The sequence below is a fragment of the Schistocerca serialis genome, chromosome 3 (genome assembly GCF_023864345.2).
Source record: "Schistocerca serialis cubense isolate TAMUIC-IGC-003099 chromosome 3, iqSchSeri2.2, whole genome shotgun sequence".
Taxonomy (NCBI): Eukaryota; Metazoa; Arthropoda; class Insecta; order Orthoptera; family Acrididae; genus Schistocerca; species Schistocerca serialis.
Genome location: NC_064640.1, coordinates 647942744 through 647960558, shown reverse-complemented (window position 1 = coordinate 647960558; position 17815 = coordinate 647942744). Strand labels below are relative to the sequence as shown.

General features: G+C 40.2%; 1 protein-coding gene across 4 annotated transcripts in view; it reads right to left on the bottom strand.

Annotated features, from left to right (window-relative positions):
• Positions 1–17815, bottom strand: part of LOC126470533 (tRNA:m(4)X modification enzyme TRM13 homolog) — a 150494-nt gene that overhangs the window by 94730 nt on the left and 37949 nt on the right. For all 4 annotated transcript variants that reach the window (XM_050098456.1, XM_050098455.1, XM_050098458.1 and 1 more), the window contains one exon: positions 16452–16551. The gene's annotated coding sequence lies outside the window, so the exon portion shown is untranslated. The remainder of the gene's footprint in view (positions 1–16451; positions 16552–17815) is intronic.

The window sequence follows — 17815 nt, the reverse complement described above, 5'->3', positions numbered from 1 at the left end:
CATCAGTCTGTCCTGGTAACCACTTGGCTCACATAATATAGTAAAGTTCACTAGCATCTCCATGTTGGTATTTGCAATTATGTACAGAAGTCTGTGCCTAAAAGGTACTCTGCTAACATGGCAATACAAGTCTTGCTCACCCAGATTAAGTGCTGCAAAAAATGTATAAAAGTCTGTTAACCATTACATCTGGAACAAATCACTTGACTACATCATTTCATTCATTAACAATATTTCTTAGTGAAATACCTGTGTGAACTTTTGTGGTTGCTGTAAGCATTAACTGTGTTTACCAGACCACACACTGCATTTTTTTTTTAATTTTTTTTTTTCTTCAACTTGTGCCTCGGTGAATATATACAGTGATATTATTAACAAACTGTGATCAACTAACTGTGCTGTGCAAATTGTGATTTGTGATATGAGGAGTTTTATTACAATATTGTCATGGAAACTGACACCGAATGTGTTGTGTAAACAGCAGAATTAAGAACCTGGTCATCCTCCTAATTAATCAATGTGAATTTAATAAATGTGTGAAATAAGTGAATCTAAAAACAATCAGTGGTGTGTCCATTACTGTTTAACATCGTTCAATACCCACAAAGGATTTTCAGCTTCAAATTGATGAACTAGAGAAACCACTAAGAAGATGAGGCTCAAACAAGGTTAGTACCAACACAATCTCCCCAACAGGTCAATTCCAGTTAGGCAGAACAATACTGCTGCAGACAGGATTAGTACTGCATTGCCTGGAGGTAATTGCAGCATGTGTTTCTAACATTAGCAATCCTTAAAGTGGCTCACATAGTCTGTAACAGATTGACAGAGACCTGGCCAATGATTCCTTTGCCTCAAATCATGGAAGTACTTCAGGAGAGCTGGCCATAGATGAGGTGCAAAAGCAACCACATCCACCCCATGGGATCATAGTTTCTCTTACAAAATTTTCTGTTTATTACTTCAAATTTCCCTTTGGTCAGTTCTTCCTCCTTGAAGGATTTTATTGTTTTCAGCAGAGCTGTATCTTCCCTCTGTTGAGCAGTGGGGATGAAATTAGAAGTTGACTAATGGAGACAGGAAGCAGCTGCCATCTTTGGGAAAAAGTTCGAGCCAATAGGAGGGCAACAAGAATGATGTCATCTCAAATTGGGTAGCAGTCAATGAGGAGTCAGCTGGGCATTCAGATGTAGTAGATGCAATTGGTTGTGACAATGCAGAAAATGTCCTTCTGTGACATGTCAGCAACAACAGTGGCCTGTTTGAAAGACACCATAGGATAAAGTGTTTCTATTTTCAAGTGCTATTTACTATTTTGTAAAAATGAGTGACAGGAATGTGAAAGACAGTGTGTTTGATGTTGAGAGACAGTTAGTAGAAATTAAAAGTGAAGCTTGGAAATATAGCAGTTTTAAATCAGAGTAGACTCAGCTCTGAGGAAGTAAATGACAGCCAGGGGATTGATGAAATATAAAATACTGTACTGCGATATAGTGGGTACAGAAGATAGTTCTGAAAAGAGGGGAGGAATTAACGTTAAACATAAATTTTATGAGGAAAATCAAACAGTACAATTAGCAAGATATTTAAGACACGGATGAGGAAATAATGACAGTTATGTGTGGCTGTTGAAAGCATTATGCAGAATGAATGAAACAATGGTTAATGACTTTGACAGCAAACTTAAAAGAGACATTAGTAATTTAAATACAAAAATGGACAAAAATAATAGTGACCTTAAACAAGAATTTAAAAATTTTGACAAAATGATAGAGCCACTGAAAGCCTGTCTTGAAAATAAGTTATAAAAGATGACTAAAGAAATCAATGTAAAAATAAATATTGTTAGTAAAGAATGTGAAGATAGAAAAGAGGAAATTGAAAACAATACTAATAAGGCAATGGAAGTTTCTGTTAATTCTTGTCAGCCTAAGATGAAAGAAGTAGGTCTAACTTGTTCAAATGATGTCAATGAAAAGATTTTCACTGCAAAACATGCACGTTGCTGAGGTTCAGAATCTGGGGGCATTTAAAGAGACTCTTCATATAAAATTTAATGCACATGATGTTGAGACACAATGTTTGCCATTAATGAATGATATTCTTGAGAATGTAGATAACAGTCTAACTGCATGCAAGGTAGAAGAAGAATGTAAGTCATTGGTAACACAGGCTTGCATTTTTTTAGCTGTATCAAGTTTTCAAAGTTTTGATGATGGATTGCTATGTATGTTTGTGCATTGAATTAAAAAACGACTTTAGTTTTTTCCCATAACATCAGAATTTTTTGCGAATCGCTATTTGTCAGAATTTGGTGTATTTCGGGAAAAAATCACAAATATAAGACATACAGACAGATTTAAATACATAGGAAATGTTCCCATCTGTCAGTTTATGATGAAAATGAATCATTGACAACATAAACTGACAGATGGTAGCACTTTTGTCATTAAATGTTTGTACATCTCAACTGTCAGTGTTGGCACAACCATTTGTATGTGTCCTCCACAATCATAATTGTTTGTGTTCAAGGATATACACTTTTGTTACATTTGTGGTGAGTTAATACTGTCACCGCAAAAAAAAGATATATCACATCATTCATGCAGCAAGTGTACAATGTGTATTTCAGTATAAAAGTAGGAGATCAAGACAAAAATTGGGCACCCCATTATGTTTGCTACACATGTGTTGAGGGACTGGGATGGTCATCAAAGGGTGAACAACATGCTTGCAGATTTGGCATTCTAATGGTCTTTCGAGAGCCACAAAATCATAGTAATGATTGTTACATTTGCTCAACCAGTGTCCCTGGCTTCATGTAAAGAATAAAAAGAACACTATCTATCCAGATCTGCTACTGACTTTACAGTCTGTCCCTCACGATTCAGACACAAAAGTGTCTATACAAACAGAACATTTAGCTGGATCAGATGGTTCAGAATTTGAATCAAGTGAAGGCATTGAAGGTATCAAAGAGGAGTATGAACCTGGCAATCTGCATCACAACCATATACACAAACTGAAATGAACAATTTCATTCGTGGCTTACATCCAACCAAAGATGCTTCAGTATCGCTTGGTTCATGTCTTAAAGATAAGAATTTGCTCACAGCTGGCACTTCGTTTTCTTGGTTCAGGTACATACAAAAAAAATTTATTGCAAACTTTTCAAAAGAAGGAGTCTTAATATTCTGCAATTATGTGTGTGGACTTTTTAAGACATTAAACATTCCATTTAAAAGTACTGATTGGAGACTATTCAACATTTTGTCAAAACCAAGCCTTAAAAGTTGTCCTGCTTCACAATGGAAACAGGTATGTCTCAACACCCACAGGGCATTCAGAACACTTAAAAGAAGAGTATGAAAATGTACAATTTCTTCTCCAGAAAACTAAGTATGATGATTATAAGCAGCTCATGTGTAGTGATCTCAAATTAGTACTGATGATCCTTGGATAGGAAGGTGGGTAAACAAAGTTTCCTTGTTTCTTATGTGAGAGGGATAGCACAGACAGGGAAACCATAGGAAACAGAAAGATTGATCACAACATGCTTTATTGGAACCTAAAGTAAAAAATGTGCTTCAAAAACCTCTCATCAGTCAACATTAGATCTCTTTCCACCTCTACATATTAAATTACGCTTGATGAAGCAGTCTGCAAAAGCCTTGCCAAAAGATGGTAAATGTTCCCAGTACATTTGTAACAAACTGCCGGTCTTATCAACTGTAAAACTAAAAGAGGTTGTCTTTACAGATCCATGCACTGGAAAACTTTGCAAAGAAAGAAATGGAAGCTACTGAAAAAGAAGCCTAGGTCACCTTTAAAGGCACAGTAAGCAAGTTTTTGAGCAACAAGAATGATCTGAATTTCATGTTTCTCATTGAGGTTATGCTGCAGAAGCATCAAAATTTATGCTGTTCCATGAATCTGAAGGTTCATTTCCTACATTCATTCATTCCCTATTTTCACATTTTCACTACTTTCCTCAGAATTTGCATGCTGTTGGTTAAGAGATTCCTTCAGAACATCAAAGAAATAGATAAGCATTACCAAGGAAGATGCAGCTGTACAATGATGGTGGACTATTGCTAGATGTTACATCGAGATGATCCCAGAAAGCAGATGCACAGAAAACCCTCAAACAGTGCATGGCTGGTTCAAAGAGATGTTGACACAATGACTAAAATTGTGATTTTTTTGTTTTCTGTATTATATTATATTATTGTCTATCATATGCAGCAAAGTAATATGTTTTATATTAATCAGACCTATTTCCCTCTGTCATTAAGTCTTGTATTTGTGATATTTTTTGACATATACTACATTTGGCAAATCATAATTTGCAAACCATTCTGACATGATGGAACAGAATTAAGGTCATTTTTGGGTTCAGTGCACCAAGATACAGAGGAATCAATCATAAAAAGATACAAAAGAGAACAATTGCAGGCTAGTGTACTTAGCAATTAGGTAAATAAAGAGAAATGAGTAAAGGCTAATGTAAATAATGCTGAAGTGGAATGTGGGCAGGTAAAGAAGGAGACAGTCGCTACAGTAAGCGAATCTGTTGTTAAATTACCAGCAACACATATGACCAGAATTTTTTTTAAATTTGGGAACAAAGTAAGTATATTGTAGAAAGTGGTTTTGAGGTAAATGTGCAAAAGGTATCTTTCACTGTAGATGTTGTGTACAATGTAGTTTATTTGAAAACTGTGGTATGTTTGAAGATATTGTGGTGCATTGCATGCAAATGCTTGAAAATTAAATGTGGAATTTCACCCTATGTTGCAAAACTAGATGGAAGGCAAGGGGGTCAATTTAATTGTTAATCCATGAACAGATATGGGGTTCACTACTCTTTAGTGAACACACTATGTGTCGAGTAGTGCCTTTCCCAGTTGAGTATGTCCATACTTTCTTTATTGGTAAATTGCTTCTCACATCTTTCCTGTTGGATTCTGTCCAAATATGGTTATTTGTCTCTTGCATTTAGGGTTCCGTTCCCAAATCTAAGGCTAAAACTGCTTCTGTCTTCTCTAATGTTTCTGGTCTCTCCTCTGACATGTTTTAGTCACTAGTTATCTGGGTAGCCTGTTGCATTGTATTAGGCTGTGAAAGTAGTATACCTGGTGAGATAATCATTTTATTCTTCATACATCCTCTATCCATCACTGTCAGTGCACATTGTAGGTCATTTTGTATTAAATGCACTACTACTCGGCTTCAGAAAAACTACACACAGGATCGTGCCAGTGTGTTCCTCAAAGGGGGAGAGGCACAAGTGAGTTACTGTGAATGGAAAATTTAATTTTTGGTAAAGCTTAGTTCCATATGCGTAAAAACCATGCTCATATAATGAAAGATAGGAGAGAGTATAGGAGATTTTATTTTTATTCTGTACCACTTACAGAATGCAAAAAAGACAATTATTTTTTGCTGAATTTAATTGAAGAGTACATAAATGTGTGTTATTTCAATAATTATTAAAATATTGTGTATTGGTGTATATTATTACTATATGAGATGATGGAAGCAAAAGATTTTTTCAGCTAGAAATGTTATGAAAGAATATTTTGTCTATACCTGGATTTAGTAATGCTGAAAAATTTGTGTAAATAACTACAGGATTGATTCTAGCTAAATGGTTTGTAAAGTTAAGTATGCTATGAGCAATTGATACAGCAACAATCCTCAAGGAACAACGAATGCAGTTCTATTTGTGTAAATGTTTGAGGCTGAATTTAAAGTCATTGGTTTAAATCAAAGTAAAAATCAGTTTGCTATAGTAATGTTTCAGTTTCATAAAAACATCATCAGATTGCACTTCAGACTAAGGTAAAGAGAACTAACAATATTTAAGTACTATTGCTTAGAGTGAGGTTTAATAAAAAGACATAATTGTCATGGAGTAGCCCTTCAGGCTGGTGTCTAGAGAAATGTGTTATCTGAAGTAAAGTAAAGCTTTTAATCAGTAATCTTTTGTCTTTTATGTGAAGGAAGAGTGAAGTTTCTTTGTTTTGTTGATGTGGAGCGACATGGAGTGGGGTGTTTTTCTGCGCAGTCTTCAGCACCCATACAAAGTCCCAGTTTTTTTCACAGTCCAATGTAGCCACTGTCACAAATATTGATGATGACGATGATGATGAGGATGAAATGATGAGGACAACACAAACACCCAATTACCGGGCAGAGATAATCCCAAACCCAGATGGAAATCGAACTCGGGAACCTGTGATCTAGAGGCAGCAATGCTAGCCACTAGACCATGAGCTGTGGACAAAATAATGATTGAATATATGTACTCATTATGGTAATGAAGTAGTAATGAGGATGAAAAGTGCTGAGGAACAAAGAACACAGTTCCATTTGTGTACATGTATAGGTATCAGTGGAGGGGGAGTGTTCATTGGGGTTGATGAAAATATTATCTCTACTGAGATCGAAACTGAGTGTGAAGTGGTCATCTGGTCACGTAAAACAAGTCTAGGTGCAACTAAATTTTTACTAGCTACCGAAAACTGCTGTGACAGTTCAAGAGTCATTCAAAGACAGTCTACAGCCAATAGTGCATAAACACCTAGATTGTGCAATACTAGATAGAGGTGACTTAGCTTACTGAGTATAGACTGGGGCATCTAAGGATTCATTGCAGGGGCTACAGACAGTCTTGTGGAGTGCTCTTGAGGAGTTTTCCAAAACTGTCTTGTGTAGCTAGTTTGGCAGTCACAAAGAATGGAAATATTTTAGAGCTTGTAGCTATGAACAGGCCAGATGTTATCTATGGCATCAGTACAGACATGGAGATTAGTGATTATGATGTCACCATAGCAGTTATGGTTACAAAAGTTAATACATTGGTCAAGAAGGCTGGGAGAGTATTTCTGCTAGAAACAAAATAAGCATTTGTTAGCATCTCATATAGACAATGAACTGACATCATTTTAGTTGCAATAAGGCGGACACAGAAGAACTATGGGCAAAGTTTAAACAGATGGTAAATCATGCTATGAACTATCATGTGCCTAGTAAATGGATTAAGGAAGGAAACGGCCCACCATGGTTTAACAACAAAATTCAGAAAATGCTGAGGCTGTAAAGGCTTTTCACTATCAGTTCAAAAGAGAATGCATAAATGACAACAGACAAAGGTTAGTAGTGTGTCGTGTGTCTGTAAAAAGATCTATGCGTGAAACACACAACAACTACCACTGTCACACCTTAGCAAAAGAAGTGGCCAACAACATGAGAAAATTCTGGTCCTATGTAAAATCACTAAGAAAGACGAAAAACCAAGTTTTAAATTTCGCATTTAAGAAACCATTCACGCCAAAGAATGTAAAAACATGGCATCATCTGACAACGTAATAATAAGCATCCTTGGCGTAGAGAAACAACTGAAACAGTTGAAAACAAGTAAGTCACCATGTATGGGTGGAAACTCAATTTGGTTTTACAAAGAGTACTCTAAGGCATTGGACCCTTACTTCTATTGCATTTATCATGAATCTCATGCCCAGTGCAAAGTCCCAAGTGACCGAAGAAAAGTGCAGGTGACTCCCATACATAAGAAGGCTATTAAAAACAGATCCACACAATTACAGACCAATATCCTTAACATTGGTTTATTGCAGAATTCTTGAACATATTCTGACTTTGAATATAGTAAATGTCCTATAGACCAAAAAACTTATGCCCACAAATCAGCACAGTTTTAGAAAGCATTACTCGTGCGAAACTCAGCTTGCCCTATTCTCACATGATACACTGTGAACTATGGATGCAGGGCAACAGGCAGATTCCATATTTCTAGATTTCTGAAAAGCATTTGACACGGTGCTCCACTAAAGACCGTTAACAAAGTTACAGGAGTATGGAATAGGTTCCCAGATATGTGAGTGGCTAGAAGGCTTCTTAAGTAACAGAACCCAGTATGTTGTCTTCGATGGCGGATGTTCATCAGAGACAAGAGTATAGTTGGGTTGTTCGGGGGAAGAGACCAAACAGCAAGGTCATCAGTCTCATCAGATTAGGAAAGGATGGGGAAGGAAGTTGGCCGTGCCCTTTCAAAGGAATCATCCTGGCATTTGCCTGGAGCGATTTAGGGAAATCACAGAAAACCTGAATCAGGATGGCTGCACGCAGGATTGAACTGTCATCACAGACAAGGGTATAATCAAGAGTACCCCAGGGAAGTGTGACAGGACTGCTATTATTTCTATATACATAAATGATCTGGTGGACAGGGTGGTCAGCAATCTGTGGTTGTTTACTGTTGATGCTGTAGTGTATGAGAAGGGTGGAAGATGAGTGATGGTAGGAGAATACAAGATGACGAAGAGACACTTTCCAGTTGGTGTGATGAATGGCAGCTAGATCTAAATGTAAAAAAATATGTCATTGTGGATGAGCAGGGAAAAAAAAAAAAAAAACTCGTAATGTTCGGATACAGCATTAATAGTGTCATGCTTGACACAGTCATGTCATTTAAATATCTGGGGATAACACTGCAAAGCAATATGAAATGAAACGAGCATGTGAGGACTGTGGTATGGAAGGTGAATCATTGACTTCGATTTATTGAGAGCATTTTAGGAAAGGGTGGTTCATCTGTAAAGGAGACTGCTTATAGGGCACTAGTGCGATCTATTCTCCAGTAGTACTGTTCAAGTGTTTGGGATCCGCACCACATCACATTAAAGGAAGATATAGGTGGGCTGCTTGATTTGTCACCAGTGGTTCAAACATCATGCAAGTTTTACAAAGATGCTTTGGGAACTCGAATGTGACTCCCTGGAGGGAAAGTGATGTGCTTTTTGAGGAACACTGCTGATAAAACTTAGAGAGCGGCATTTGAAGCTTTTGCACAAGGACCATGAACATAAGACACAAGAAATTAGGGCTCCTATGGAGGCATACAGACAGTCATTTTTCCTTCACTCTATCTGTGAGTGGAAGAGAAAAGGAAATAACTAGTAGTTGTACATGGTACCCTCCATCATGCATCATATGGCAGTTTGCAGACTATGTACATGAATGTAGATGTTGATTATTATGTGAAGCAGTGAAGATTAAGGATTCTGTCTTTTCAGCACTTCTTCAGTCAACAGATCTATAAGGGAAGAATTTAATAAGAATGTACCGGTATACGTGAATAAATGATGGCATCTAACTATGTGATGGCAAATATGCTTTTTATTGTGGTGAGACACCTACAAAATCTGAGGCAATAGTTGAGTAATATACGTAATTCATGGCACTGTGAATAGTAAGTTGAAAGAAATCCTAGCCTATTTAACAGCTGATCAAATATGTATTATTGCACATTCTATTTTCATAAAAATACACTGTCTAATCACAGTAATGTGACTACTAGTAAAAACATGAATAACCACATTTGCAGTGCGGATCACTGTGAAACTTGCAAGATGTGAGTCAGTGAGGTGCTGGAAGGTATCGACAGAGGCGTGGAGCCATGCCAACTTGAGTGCCACAGCCAACTGCACTAAGTTTCGCAGGTGAAACACAGATTCTTGATTGGGTTTAAACCCGCAGAGTTTGGTGGCCACGGGAGTATGGTAAACTTACCTGGTGCTCTTTTCATCCATGCATATACACTGTGAGCTGTGTGACATATTGCATTGTCCTGCTGGTAGATGCCATCATGCTGAGGAAAAACAAACTGCATGCTGGGGTGGTTACGGCCCTCAAGTATAGATGCATACTTCTGTTGATCCACTACACTCTCCAGAAGAATGAGATCACCTAGGGAATGCCATAGAAAATTTCTCAGACCATAAGACTCCTTCCTCTGCCCTGGACCCTTCTGACAATTGCTGCCACCTTGTCTGTCTTCAGATGTTCCAAACAAGTGGAGTATAAAACGTGACTCATTTGAGAAGGGTACCTGTCACCACTCAGTGGACATCCAGTTGCAGGATTGGTGCACAAATTCCAGCCTTCATCACCAATGAACAGCTGTCGCCACAGAAACGTCAAACAGGTGCCTGCTGCATAGGCCCATACACAGAATATTCATTGAGGAGACACTATTAGTAGCCCCGGGTTCATCTAGGTGGTCAGCTGCTTAATAGTTGCACATCTATTTGCTAGTACATATCTCCGCAGCTGTTGTTCAAGCCTGTCATCAATGGACCTTGGTGCACCACAATTACCGCAGCGCGAGTTTTGGATGGCGTCATTTTGCCATGCATAGTACCTTTTAACCGTGGCGGCATGCAAACATTTTACAAACTAAGCAGTTTTGGAAATGCTTCCACCCTTGGCCCAAAAGTTTGGGACGTCAAATAAATTGCTCAATGTACACATTACAATAACGACTGCACTGCTGTCTGAATCCCAGACACATTTTACATACCCTCCACTGCTAGTGCTGCCACCTGCTGCCTGCAACTGGTTATCGCACTTTGACATCGAACACAAGCAGTGGTCTCATTAATGTGACTGGACCGTGTATAATGCTTAACTAATTCATGAAGTAAAAACCTGGGACACTTGTTTTTATTTAAGTGATGTAAAATAATGATGCCTTCAAAGAAAATGAATTAAATGTAGTATTCTAACACGAATAAACATCAGGGAAGGCATAATTTTTGGAGTAATTAAGTGAAGATTGAGAATTTTAGTAATTTTTATTTTACTTCACGAGAAATGGGTGACTGAGAACAGCTTCCATGAATTAATTCATAATTGTTTAAAAAATGTGTTATACCTGTAATCCATTATTTTTTCCCAGGAAATTAAACTGGTGTCTTTCAGGCTTATAAACAAATTTTGTTATTTGTCTAATATAGAATATTTTGTGTATTTTTTCATGTATATGGACACAGAGTAGTGTTAGAACCACAGATACTGACAAAAGTGAAAACTGTCTGGAAGATACACCCACAACATAGACCATTGGAGGCTGGGGGTCGGACTCCAGTGGGCATTCAGTTTCTACAGTGTCTAATACAAGATTTCCCCCCTGTCTCCCCAAAATGATTGTCCCATGGGCGGTGGGGGGTAGAAGGGGGGATGGGTGAAGACCCAGACCCTCTGACTGGTTTTGGGAAGGGAGGGTATTCAGCAGTGTCAATCGTGATGTCACTGGAGGTGTAGATGCTGTAGAGTACCCCTAATCACTGCAGATGCAGAAGGTAGTGCCTGGGCATCTGTGGGAAGCCATCGACAATTACCAATGGTACTAGCCCTGGGGCCTTGTGGTCACCGGAAGGGGGAGAAAGTGGATGCAGATTGCCACCTGTGCTCCAGACCAGAACTGGCTGTGGTGGCAGCACTTTACCTAACACACATAACGAATGCCATACTAAAACACCAACACTTCCCCGCCTTTTGGAAGACGGCCAAGGTCCTGATGTTCAGGAAGCCGGGGAAAGACCAAAATTACTGACCCATCAGCCTTCTGAGCTCGCTCAGTAAGGTTGTTGAGAAGGTGATTCTCAAACGCATCACTATGCACTGCATAACAAATGACATCCTGAGACTGGAGCAATTCGGCTTCAGGAATCACCACTCCACAACACAACAACTCTTACGGGTTGTTGAACATATAACACATGGCTTCAACATAAACAAAGCTACAGGGGCGGTGTTCCTGGACATCAAAAAGGCTTTCGACCGTCTATGGCACAACGGCCTCATTCGCAAACTCAGCAACGCGGGATTCCCCGACAGGCTGGTGCATCTAATACACTCATACCTCACAGACAGGAGTTTCAACACTGACGTGCAGGGAAAACAATCAACACGACAGCCACACACAGCACAACGATGGCAATCTACGCGGATGACACAGCCATCCTCGCGCAAGATTGGAAACCATCAAACATTACGTCACGCCTACAGACTGCACTCAGAGTGGCTGAGCCTTGGTTGGAGAAATGGCGTGTTAGAGTAAACATCGACAAGTGCGAAGCCATTCTGTTCACTAGAAGACCGAAGCAATTGCGCAAACACCGATACTGCAGACCAATAACTCTACATGCACGCCCAATACATTTCCGTGAGAAAGTCAAATACCTCGGTGTCTGGCTGGACCAGAAATTACTCTGGGGGGACCACATACAACACATGACCAACCGAGCTAGCGCGAGGGTCAAACAGCTCTACCCTATGCTCAACAAGTGTAGCACACTGAACAGAAGGGTGTCGAGGTCCATGTACATGACACTTATCCGACCCCCGATGACGTACACAGCTCCTGTCTGGGGATACGCTGCGCCTACACGCCTGCGCCGTCTGCAGCTCATAAAAAACAAAGTACTCAAAATCATAAGCAATGCTCCATGATACACACGCATCGCGGACCTTCACCGGGAATACCGACTTGAGACTCTCATGGAGGTAATCCACAAAGTCACCACAAGACTATACAGAAATTCCAGACATTCGCAGAACCCGTTTATTCTGAATCTGGGGAACTACGACCACAACCATAGATGGAAACATAAAAGACCAAAAGACATACTTGTAAGGACCTAACATCTATGGCCGAGCATACGCAAACATAACGGTACAGGTAAGCCCCTGTTAATCAGACGCCATTACTGGATATCCAGCTGGAATACACTGCTGAGTAACTGGCACCACGCAGGGAAGCCGTACCATACACTGCATGCAGACAAGCTCCACACATCCCCCACACAGTGAGATGACCTATGGCGATCTCCCACTACTGTATAACGATCTTGATTATTCCAGGAATGTAGCGGCTGCAGCAACTGGGATACATTACCATCGCTTGCCACAGTAACGATGCATGATACCCATACTAACAAATCCAACCTTGCATGAACTATCGCAGCTAGTAAGCCACTACTGTTCTTACTACCCATCCCACTGTCACAGAGGTTTTTTTCCCACGGCACGAGCCTTGGCACTTTTTTCCCTCTGCTCTTCAAATCGCTACCCTCACTTGCGTTTCATCCACTCACAGAGGTTTTTTTCCCACGGCACGAGCCTTGGCAGTTTTTTCCCTCTGCTCTTCAAATCGCTACCCTCACTTGCGTTTCATCCACTATCTATCACCTGATGGACCGTGTTAATGAGTAGTCTTACCTAGACGCACGGATAACATCACAGCCCAGCATCCTGTGATCCACTTACTAGATAACTAACATGTTTACGGAGGTGACAGTAGAACTTTTGGTTTGGTCACCACATTGGTGCGGGCGTGGAGGGGGCCCATCTCTATTTTGCCGGTGTCCAAGCCACAGTACTCCTGTAAAGGCAGACCCACACAGCTGTGCCAGGTGCGTAATGCTGGGACAGCCAGGAGTGGGTTGCGGGAGGGGCCGCCATCAGAAAATGAAGCAGGGTTCACAGTTGCCGCCAATCGAGCAGCTCAGCAGGATTATGACCGTGCAATAGATACTCAGAAACAACAGTGTCTGTAGCAAAGGCACATCACCCATCGTGCTGAAGCAGGTTACCTATCATATGTTCAAAGGTGGCTGGAGCATTATATAGTGCAAACGGCATAATTTTAAACTCATAGAGGCTGTCAGCAGTTATGAAGGTAGTGTTTTCCCATCTTTTCCCAGTCAGCTTTGTCAACCTTGATTTGCCAATAACCTCTCTCCATGTCCTTCATATATATGAATGCTGATTAATTGGTGTATAGTCCTGTGTCGATACGGTTGTCGATATGGTGTTCCACCATGTGCCTCTTAGTATGTCTTATCTTCATTTCTGATTTCAGAGCATCCAAAAATTAAAGCAGGATGGCTATCACTTGCCAACATTGTTCTTGGTGAGGCCAGATCCTATTGGCAGTTCAGTAGTAGCATCCTCTCCTGTGTTTTCTGTAGTGGAGGTGCAGCATGGTTCTTCGTTGTTGACACTAAACAGCCCTTCCCATTCTGGTTCAGCTGTTCCTATGCACATACCTTTAGGGATGAGTTATGGTTGCTCATAATAGTTCTACTTGACCACTTACTATGCTCACATAAATTTCTTTTGTGAGCTAGGTAGCTTTTTGTAATTGACAAAAGCTTCACAACCTAACTGAGTCTCTCAAATGAAGACTGGAATTGTCTTAGTGATGAACAAGACATTACAATCTTTTTAACGGCAACAACCACCCAGAGCAGTCTTGGTTATGTGTGCTTGCTGGAATGTCTTCATCAACTTTTCACAGTCTCTCACTGTTTATGACAGCTGCAAGAATCCCATCCAAGAATTATATCATAGCTACAGTCTCTTAAAATGACGAATTTGAAGGGCTGTGTTCTGTGGTTGGTAGTTAGTCTTGCAATACTTGCTCTTGTTGGCTGAATGTATTTCCCATTTCCAATCTTCAGCACAATCACTCTCATATCACGAAGCAGTCTTCGTTAGCTGATGGCAATACGTATATGACATTATTAAAAAAAGCCCCTGAGTTGATTAACATCTAGACTGTATGGCCGTCAATGAGATTTACTGTCATCTCGGTAATTGTTGTACATGGAGGATTTTCATGTGTGGCAGCCTTACCTCCACTGATGGTCACCTGGCTTAGTTTCCCTGAATTTGGTGATTCAGAAAGCAGCTGTTAACTCTGCACAGCAACAAGGAACAGCTATGGCATGTTGGGGAGCGACTTTATCCATGGTGAAGTGATGTTCTTTGGTCCACAGTTTAGCTATAATCATCTGCAGCTGACTGGTGTGAATAGGACTGTTGTTGATGGTTGACATCTTTTGGCATAATAGTCATTGAACAGTTATCTTCTTTCTCTGCTGTAACACACAATGTATTCACAGTGTAACTAGATTGGTGTGTTGTCCTCCGTTCCCAAATGCCTGTTGTTCTGCCAGAGTTTTTACCTGGCAAAGGGGTTGGTTGTACCTGCATTGGTTACATGCTGGGTTGTCATTTGGTGGTGGTAACGTACATCCATGGTCAGCGTGACGGATTGTCAATCCTCTGGGCCCGGGTTCGAATTCCGGCTGGGTTGGGGAATTTTCTCCACCCACGACTGGGTGGACTGGGTATTGTGCTGTCCTCATCATCAACCTATCATCCTCATCGACTGCAGGTCGCCGAAGTGGCATCAACTTGAAAGACAGGCACCCAGCGAACAGCCTACCAGACCTGGGGGGCGGGGCGGGGGGGGGGGGGGGGGGGGGGGGGGGCGGGGGGGGGGGGGGGGTAGCCGTACGATAAAATAAAAAAAAAAAAATAAAAAAAGTACATCCCAGTTGGTAAGTCCATTATTCATGCTGCATTCAACTGGTGGTGAAGATCAGTGCCAACATTCTTCAACATTCCCTATTACCTCCTTACACACAAGGTCAATGTTCATGAGCGCTATATCTTGGGTATTCAGTTCGACAGTTCTGGCTGCCATAAAATGCTGTATCTCTTCTCTTACAACTTGGTGTATGAGAGAAGTAAGGTCACGGTGGTCATCCATACCTGGCATAGAGACCACGAGTCGAACATACCTCTTTTGTCTGATTTCTTTCAGTTGCATGCCTTCAATGTACTGGCACCACTTGATGAATTCTTCTGTTGTTGTGAGATTCTTTACCAAAATAGTTTGGTTCATGTCTTCTGTGACTCCTTTATTAAAATGTAAGATCTTGTCGGCTCTTGTCATATTCAGATTAGCAATGTAGCAAATGGCCAAAACCTTCTGTACGAATGACTGTTGTTTCAGCATGATGTTGGGCCCTATTCTTTAATGGTTCTTCTGCTAAGCAGACTTGCTGTTGTTTTTCACCAAAGGTTTTCTTCAGTTTGGCCTGGAATTTATACCAGCATTTGAGTTTCTTTCTGTTTCTTTGTCTCGATCAAATTCTTTCAGCCATTTTGTCAAGTCTTGACCAGTATCTCTGGATAACTCTGATTGATGCCTGATGTACAGCTAACTTACAGCTGGCTTGGAATCTATTGGTCTCATGAATATATAGACCCCATGGGAATGATGTGCTGTTTCTATTCTAATTCCTGCCCATGAATGCAACAGCTCTTACATTGCCTAATTGGAGCCACAGTGATATAGGTGTTCTGAAGTACCTGATGTTTATACCAAAGAATGTTACACCATAACCACACTGAAGTCCAAATACAAAAGCTGAGTCATCACTGAAATACTACATTTGGCACTGAAAGCATGTTGATTAAGAACACCAACATTCAGTCACAGCAGAACCGAACTTCTGGATGGACAGTGGAGCTATTTCTACAAACATTGAATATTCTGAAATGCTGGTATTTATACAAACAACAAATATTCCAGAATGTACAAGCATTTCAAACATATTTCAAGAACCTTCCAGAAATGAAAAATACTAAATAACAAACAATTGCTGTGCACTGGGGGTTGAACTGAAGACCAGCAGCATGCCAGACAGCGATGCTGATTACTACACCTAACACCATATTTCATGCACCACAGCTCAGGGCAACATTACAAAAAAGTAGTTAATTCCTACCTTGTGATAATTTTAATCCTGTGTTTCCCAAAGTCCACTGTGTTCTTTTCCTTTATATCAGCCACTGATGCTAATGTGCTGCACCCACAACTTGGTCAACCTGTAATACACATAATTCCTAATCAGCAAAGGTAAAAAATCTGAATATCGTCAAACAACAAAGAAGAGATCTCAGACAGTTATTTGATAATAGTTGTGTGGTAACTTTTCTACATGGATTCACAACTAAACACAAAGAAGTACATTTTGTACACATTACAGAAAGTCTCATTTCAAAGTAGGTCATGGTCATCATCCACAACTGCCACAGGGACCAAATTCGGCAATCAAACACTTAAAGTAATGGAAACCAGTATATGTTGTCCGCAATTGTGCATGTTCATCAGAGACAAGGGTGTCATCTGGAAAGACCTAGGGAAGTGTGATAGGACCACTATTATTTTCCATGTACATAAATGATCTAGCAGACAAGGTGGGGAGCAATCTGCAATTGTTTAATGATGATCTAATGGTTTATGGGAAGATGTCATTTTTGAATGACTGTATGATGATACAAGATGACAGACAAAATTTCTGGTGGGTGTAATGAATGGCAGCTAGCTCTAAATGTAGAAAAATGTAAGTTAATGCGGATGAGTATAAAAACAAATCATAATGTTCAGAAACAGCATTAGTAGTGTCCCGCTTCACACAGTCACATCGTTTAAATACTGGGGTGTAATGTTGCAAAGCAATGTGGAATGGAAAGAGCATCTGAGGATTGTGGTAGGAAAGGTAAATGGTCAACTTCTGTTTACTGGGAGAATTTTAGGAAAGTGTAGTTCACCCATAGGGAAGACTAGTATGACCTATTCTTGAGTACTGCTCAGGTGTTTGGGATCCACACCATGAGAGATTAAAGGAAGACATCGAAGCAATTCAGAGGCGTGCTGCTAGACTTGTCACCGGTAGGTTCAAACAACACGCAAGGGTTATGGAAATGTGCTGGGAACTCAAATGGGGATCCCTTGTTGGAAGACGATGTTTTTTTCATGGAACAATATTGAGAAAATTTGGAGATACAGAATTTAAGCTGACTGCAAAACAATCCTACTCCCACCAACATATATTTTGCATAAGGAATATGAAGATAAGATACCAAAAATTAGAGCTCATAGGGAGGCATATAAACAGTCATTTCTCCCCCATTCTATTTGTGAGTTGAACAGGAAAGGATAGGGCTAGTAGTGATACAGAGTACCCTCTACCACACACCATATGATGGTTTCTGGAGTATGTATGTACACGTAGATCAAAGAATTTGTAACTTATCCAGTTTGTTTAAAGTGGCAGCAGCACCAGCATGTCCCCCATGACATTGCAGT